Genomic DNA, 6,366 nt, shown 5'->3' on the forward strand with positions numbered 1-6,366 from the left:
AACGTCCTTGCAGAGGGAGGCCGAGGGGGCATGTGACTCGGGGGAGGCAGTGTGACAACTCAAGTGAGAGGACGCCGAAGGTGGACAGGGGGGCCCTGAGCCAAGGGATGTCAGGAAAAGGCCGGGAGATGGGTTCTCCCTGAGCCTCCGGAGGGAGCACAGCCCTGCTGACCCCCACCGCCTCCCCCCGAAACCAGCTCCGGGCCCCCGACCTCCAAGCAGTGAGGGACTAAGTACAGGGTTTAAGCCAGCGGCTCGGGGGTCGTCGGTCCGGCAGCCGTGGGAGACGTGGGTGACGGCCACTCCCAGCCGCAGACAAGGACACACCAAGGGCGGTCTGGGACGTTCCCTCGCGACCTCTGGCTCACGGACCTGCACGTTCAACACTTACTGAGCAGCTAGTATGTTCCAGGCACTTCCCCCTCTCCCCCACCCCACAATCTATTGCAAGCAGAAAATGGAAAATGTCCCCAGAGCGCCAGGCATGGTGACCGACGTCACACTGACCGGCTAACAGTCCCGATTAGCCGTGTGTCTCCGGGCAAAATGTTGAGGCTCTCAGGGCCTCCCCGTGTCGGTCCGTAAAGTGGGGATACTAAGAGTTTTTCTTCTCACGGGGTCAGTGTGGGGATTCAGTGAGTAAACGCACATGGCGCACGCGTTACCATGTGAGCTGTGATCACGAGAGCACCAGGCGACTCGCTCGGGATCACGCGCGCTGCGTGCCTGAGCGTGCAGAGGCCCTGGGCTTGGAAGACGCGGGGAATTTAAGAAACCAGACGAGGGTCCGCACAGGGGAGAGGAGGCGCCAGCAGAGGACGTGGGCCACGCGAGGCAGGTTCTTGGAGGCGACCGTGAGGGTTCGGCCTGTTTCCTAAGAACTGGGGGAGGATTCGGAATGGTTTTCAGTCGAGGCTGGTGGGGCCTCACGGCGAAAGGCACAGGAGGTGCGGTCAGCAGGCTTCAGATGTCAGGAGGCACTCTCTCTCGTCCAGGATGTCACGGACAGACGGGGGTTCAGGCTGCTCACTGCACAGGGCGCCCCGGCAGGTGGCGGGGTTCACGTCCAGCCAGTGAAGCTGGCCCAGGTCTGCCCGGGGAAAGGGTCATCTTTTTCTACTTTCCACGAACGTGCCCTCTGGGTTCCGGGGGTGTAGCCCTTCCTGTGGTCACCTCAGGGTCCAGATGGATGGCACTTGGCGAGGTTTTGACCCCCATGGGTGGGGGGCAGAGCAGCGGGGTGGAGCGAGCCGATTTGGGGCGGAGCCACTGCGCACCACCGAGTGACCTCCAGCAGGTGCCGGACCCCTCCGAGCCTCACTTTCCCCGCCTGTAAAAAGGGTCCCTACACTCCCATCTGCTTTGCTCGCCCACGTCTAGAAAGGAAGCCGGGAGACGGCAGGGCGCCCACGGCTCGGTAAACACAGAGCCCCAGGCCGCGTGAGGCGCCGTGCTACGCGTCCCCGATTGTCCACCCTGGCTGCGTTTCCGCGCGACGCTCTGACCCAATCTTGGAGGACAAACTCCTTCTTCACCTCCAGGTCCCTGGGACCTTCTGAGACGCCCTGTGGTTCTCCGCCTATGGATGCTCTTGACCCGCGGACTCCACGGCGATCAGCCCAGTTCACACGTAAGTTTATTTCATACTTCGTTTTCGTGCGTCTCTCCTGACGAACCTCTAGACTACGGTCCTCCTGTCTCGGCCACTTTTGCGTCTCCGTCGCTTAACCGGGCCGGTATCGAGTGCTCGACAAATGCTTGCTGAGCGATGTGAGAGACCCGATGGAGTCAGCGCTCCTGGAGAAGCCCCTCGAGCGGCTGGGGATTCTCTCGGCTGCACACAAACGCTAGGCACACACAGGGAGGCCGCTGAATGTGGTGTGGGGAGTGCCCCCTCTCAGTTCCAGAAAGAGGCAGAGAAACGGAGGGGGCGGGACATGGACGCGTCGCGATGGGCAAAGAGACAGAGAAAGAGGAGATGTCAATGTCTGCAGCCAGTGCCGTTGTTGAGAATCTTGGGTATTTCCTGGGCTGTGCCCGATGCCCAGGACCATCCGCTTCTTCCTGCTTCCCCACCAGCCTCCGACGAGAGCAGCTGCTCAGAAGTCCCCTCGGCTGGTTTCTGCAGAACGAGGAAGCAGCTCACAGGTTTCAAGGGGCACCAAAGAGCAGGGCCCCTGGGTCCACCTAGTCCTAATCATGAGTTGTGAGAGCATCGCAGAGCAGTGAGGGGTCCCTCTGGGACCCTCCGTGGCTGCTCCTTACGGGAGGGCGTTTAGACTGATTGTCCAGCAATTGCTTGACCTCCCTCTCACTGGCAGCCTTGGCAAAGGGAGAAAGCCCCCAAGTTTCGTCTGGCATCCGCCCTATTCACGTGTCTGGCAAGGGGTCTCCCCATCTCCCCCGATCCCCGTCTTGGCCAACCAAACACCGTCTCTCCGCTGCCTCACGTTTTCCCGAATTTACTTAGGATTCATCTTGGAGAGAAGCTCCTTAGACTGAGCGGCCTGCTCTTCTTGGTGAACTCTTCAACACAGATGGAGAAAAATTAAGTTTCTTTCCGTAATGAGATTTCCCCTAATGTCAACTTATTCATCGGATGCTTTCTGAGCTGTCCTCGGGTGCTGGGGCTGTGTCCCCAGCCCAGACTTCTGTCATACACGATGTCACTAATCAGAAGGGTTTGGAAAATATTTTACCCTCGACAGTGACCCGTATTACAATTAAAGCCCATGATGTCGGCCTCTTATTTGCCTAAGGAGACAACACGATTTGCTGCGTAATTGGAGAAGCACTTACAACATAGCTATCTGTGCCGTAAACTGATTATAAATAAAGTTCAGTCCAGTTGCTTCCCTCAGAATATCGGGAACCGAATGCAAAGAGGAGAGGACAGCCCTGGCATGCAGTCGCTCGGCCTTGCTTCTGTACGCAAATCAGATTCTCTTAGTGACTGCTGCATATCATGCTTATTAAAGGCCTCCCGGTTGTTACAGAGCAGGGTGCTGAAAAGCGCTCTCGAAGTCTCAGGGAATCTTTTTGCCCATCAACTATTTTTAATGTCCATTGGGGGTACACGGCGTCCTTTCTGCAGAAGAGGCACTTTGGGGGCTCGAGGTGTTGGGTGGGCTCTGGGAGTCCTGAGACGAGAGGGTTTTATTTATTTATTTTCTCACCGTGCAAACAAAGCAACTCGTCGGGTCCCAGCGTGTGGCCCTTGGGGTCCGCCTGAGGGAAGGGAAATTCGTCTCCCCTTTCGTCCCTGCAAACAGAGACTCTGTGAGCTGACAGGGCCTAGAGACACTGCTGTGTCTGACACCCTGGTAGGACAGATGAGGAGCATGAGGAGCAGAGGGGAGGTGACGTGTGCCCGCGGGATCTCACGGGACGGGAAGGGCGGGGCACTGCCCACCACGGAGAAGCGTTCCAGCTTCTTTATTCGTTCGGTTTACTCATTCTGACCCTCTAAACACGACTAGATTCTTAATATAAGTTATTCAAACGATACACAATTAGAGAGCGCCTAAGGCAAAGGGTCCCTCACACTGCCACTCATCTCTCAATGCTACTTCTCGTCCCTGGCTACACACAGAGCGGCATCCGAAGCAAGATGCAGATGTCATTAAGGACCTCATGATGGGGAGACCATCCTGGATGACCCAGTGGGCCCTAAATATAATCACCAGTGCCCTCAGAGGAGGAGGCAGTGGAGCGTCTGACACACCCTCTCACTCCATTTGCTAGGCGTGTGTACACTCATACGTATTTGTACAAAAGTTGGTTGGTGTTTTTTTCACAAGCAAGATCATGCTGTACATATTGATTTGCAACTTGCTTTTTTCCTCCCTTAACTATATGTCATAAATCTTTCCATGTCAGTACGTGCAAATTTGCGTCACTCTCTTTATTTTTTTATTTTTTATTTATTTTTTAATTTTTTTAGGTGAGGCAACCCTTGGTCGACCTCACAGATCGCGAGCACCTTATCAGATTACAATCCCTTATTTTTTAATTTTTTACACCTACAGCGCCTGGTCTTCCTAGGTGGTCTCCCATCCAAGTACTAACCAGGCCCGCCCCTGCTTAGCTTCCAAAATCGGATGGGATTGGGCTTGTTCAGGGTGGCGTGGCTGTAGACAAATTTACCTCATTCTTTTTCATGGGTGCGTAGCTTTCCACAGTAGCAATAGATATCATTTATTTAACCCTTCCCCTGTTCTGAGCATTTCGCTCACTTCCACAAGCGATGTTGCAATCAATACCTTCTACAAGCCGCGTGTGCATGGTGGAGACCTCTAAGGTGACTGGGAGTAAAATTACTGGATCAGAGATGTGTGCAGTTTGAATTTCAACAGACGCTGCCTGATTGTTCTCGAAAAGGGCCAAACCAATTCGTATTCCCACCGGGGATATTCGAGGTTTTTCTGGGCAGGCAGATAGTTTTGCTGACAATTTTGTATCAAGGATTTCACTTTAAAAGATTATATTTCAATTCCACCAAAGGATCTTATAAAACAAAGCCTTTTTAAAGAATATCATACAGTCATAAATTCCACGGTAGAAAAAAAAAAAAAAACAGAAAAAACGAAAGAAATAAAAGCAAAAATCACTTGCAATTCCCCTTCAGTACAGGTGTAGAGTTGGGGTATTTGATCAGAAATCTGACTGAAGCTCTAACCTCACCAGTTGTTCTAAGCCCACGATCTTTATGAGCCAGAAAAATACGAAACAAGGTTGGACCAGGGGGACTTGGAGTGGCTGCCTTTTGAATTTTTGTCAGGGCAAACCTGTGGAAGGAATGAGACCCCACCTCGTGGACAGTCAGCCTCATTTTATAAAGAAAAAGGTTTTTAGCAGTGAAATAGGAAAAGAGATTTTATGTCCCAGGAAGGGACAGTCCTTTCAACCAAATGGATTTTGCTTTAAGGAAAACTTGCCATATTTGCCTTATTTTTCTCACTTGGTTTGTGAAATTTTGTTAAGAAACAGAGAGTCACTGGACTGCCATGAATAGGGCCCGGAAGACTAAAAGGCGCAGAGTCGAGGCTGTTGACCTCGAGAGCTGACGGCAACTCTGCGAGGCTGGCGTGGCCGGCTCCGTCTCGCGTGTGAGCCTGAGCAAGGTGGTGGGGGAGGAATCGGAAGCCCCGGCCCGGCTCCGAACGCCGTGTCCACCGCCACCCTCCACACCGTCATCTGTTCAGCACGAGTGTGTTCTCCGTTCAAGTAACCGCGGGCGTTACACGCTCAACCACGCAGCCACGTCCACGTGCAGAGCCCCGGGCTGGGGATGTGGAGACGAACCTAACCCGGTTCCTGACCCCGGCAGAAACAGGGCATCCGTGTGAAATCACGAATGCTACACGATCGTGAAAGTCGGTGGCCACGTGAGGGTCCCGGTCACTGGGCGCGTTGACAGGGCCAGGGGGCCCAAGGCAGGCAGTGCAGAGGATGTGTGGCGTGTGCTGTCTTTATCCACGTGGACCCCGAGAGCGTGGACAACAGAGTTCACACCGCCGTGCGGTCGGGGCCGGCCGGGGCCGCCCGAGTCCCTCCAGGGGGCGAGCGGACCGTCTCGTCGTTTTCAAACACGGGCTTCTCTCTGAAACGATGATTCCACGGCAAGGAAGTTATTTAAATCCCCAAAGAGATTCTCTGATGATGGTCAGAGAAGTGTGCGAAGACGAGGATGTTCGCCACAGTTCTACTTACAAAAAAAATAAATAAAACATAAAACATAAACCCTCGTCTTCAAAGAGCAATGTGCTCGGGGAGGACGTCTCGGCAGAGCCGTGTCCGAGTCTGGTTCACATGTCCACATCGCAGACAGACGTGGGGGCTGGGGTCAGACGACACTGGAGCCCATCGCGTGACCTTGAGCGGGTCGCAGCCTCTTTGGCGCCCACTTTTGGGCTAAGGAAGTGGAAATAAGAGAAGCCATCTCCCCAGAGCCACTGAAAGGCCGCGAGGAGGAGGACAATAAACTAATGCCACCTGTCAGTGGAACGGGGCCTGGGAGAGGGGTGACACTTCCTGTAGCTCTTATTTTGAAAATTCATTTCTGAGAGAGGGGCGGCCTCCCCATCCAGGTGAGCCCCGAATGGGGGCTCAGGCCCGCGGGTCTGCACGACTTGGGTCATTTATGCTCCCCTGGAATTTATACGAGAGGAGAAGTAATTGCCTTGGCAGTGTCCTGGCTGAATTCCAATTTGGGTGATTACATTCTGCCTGCTTAAAATTCCCCTTCCTGGGCTCCACCGTGGAAGCAATTCTTCAAACCCTCTCCTGTTTGGGGGGGTGGGGAGAACGGAAAGGAAGGAACCAGCTCAGCCTTCTCCAGTGTGAAGTGCGTGGGGTTGCTCTGTG

The 6,366-nt window shown here is 54.1% G+C and overlaps 1 pseudogene; it reads right to left on the minus strand.

Annotated features, from left to right (window-relative positions):
* Positions 1-4,019: 4,019 nt before the first annotated feature.
* LOC118600933 lies at positions 4,020-4,138 on the minus strand (annotated as a pseudogene).
* Positions 4,139-6,366: the final 2,228 nt, after the last annotated feature.

Source organism: Rousettus aegyptiacus, unplaced genomic scaffold, assembly GCF_014176215.1.
Source record: "Rousettus aegyptiacus isolate mRouAeg1 unplaced genomic scaffold, mRouAeg1.p scaffold_m13_p_3, whole genome shotgun sequence".
Classification (NCBI taxonomy): domain Eukaryota; kingdom Metazoa; phylum Chordata; class Mammalia; order Chiroptera; family Pteropodidae; genus Rousettus; species Rousettus aegyptiacus.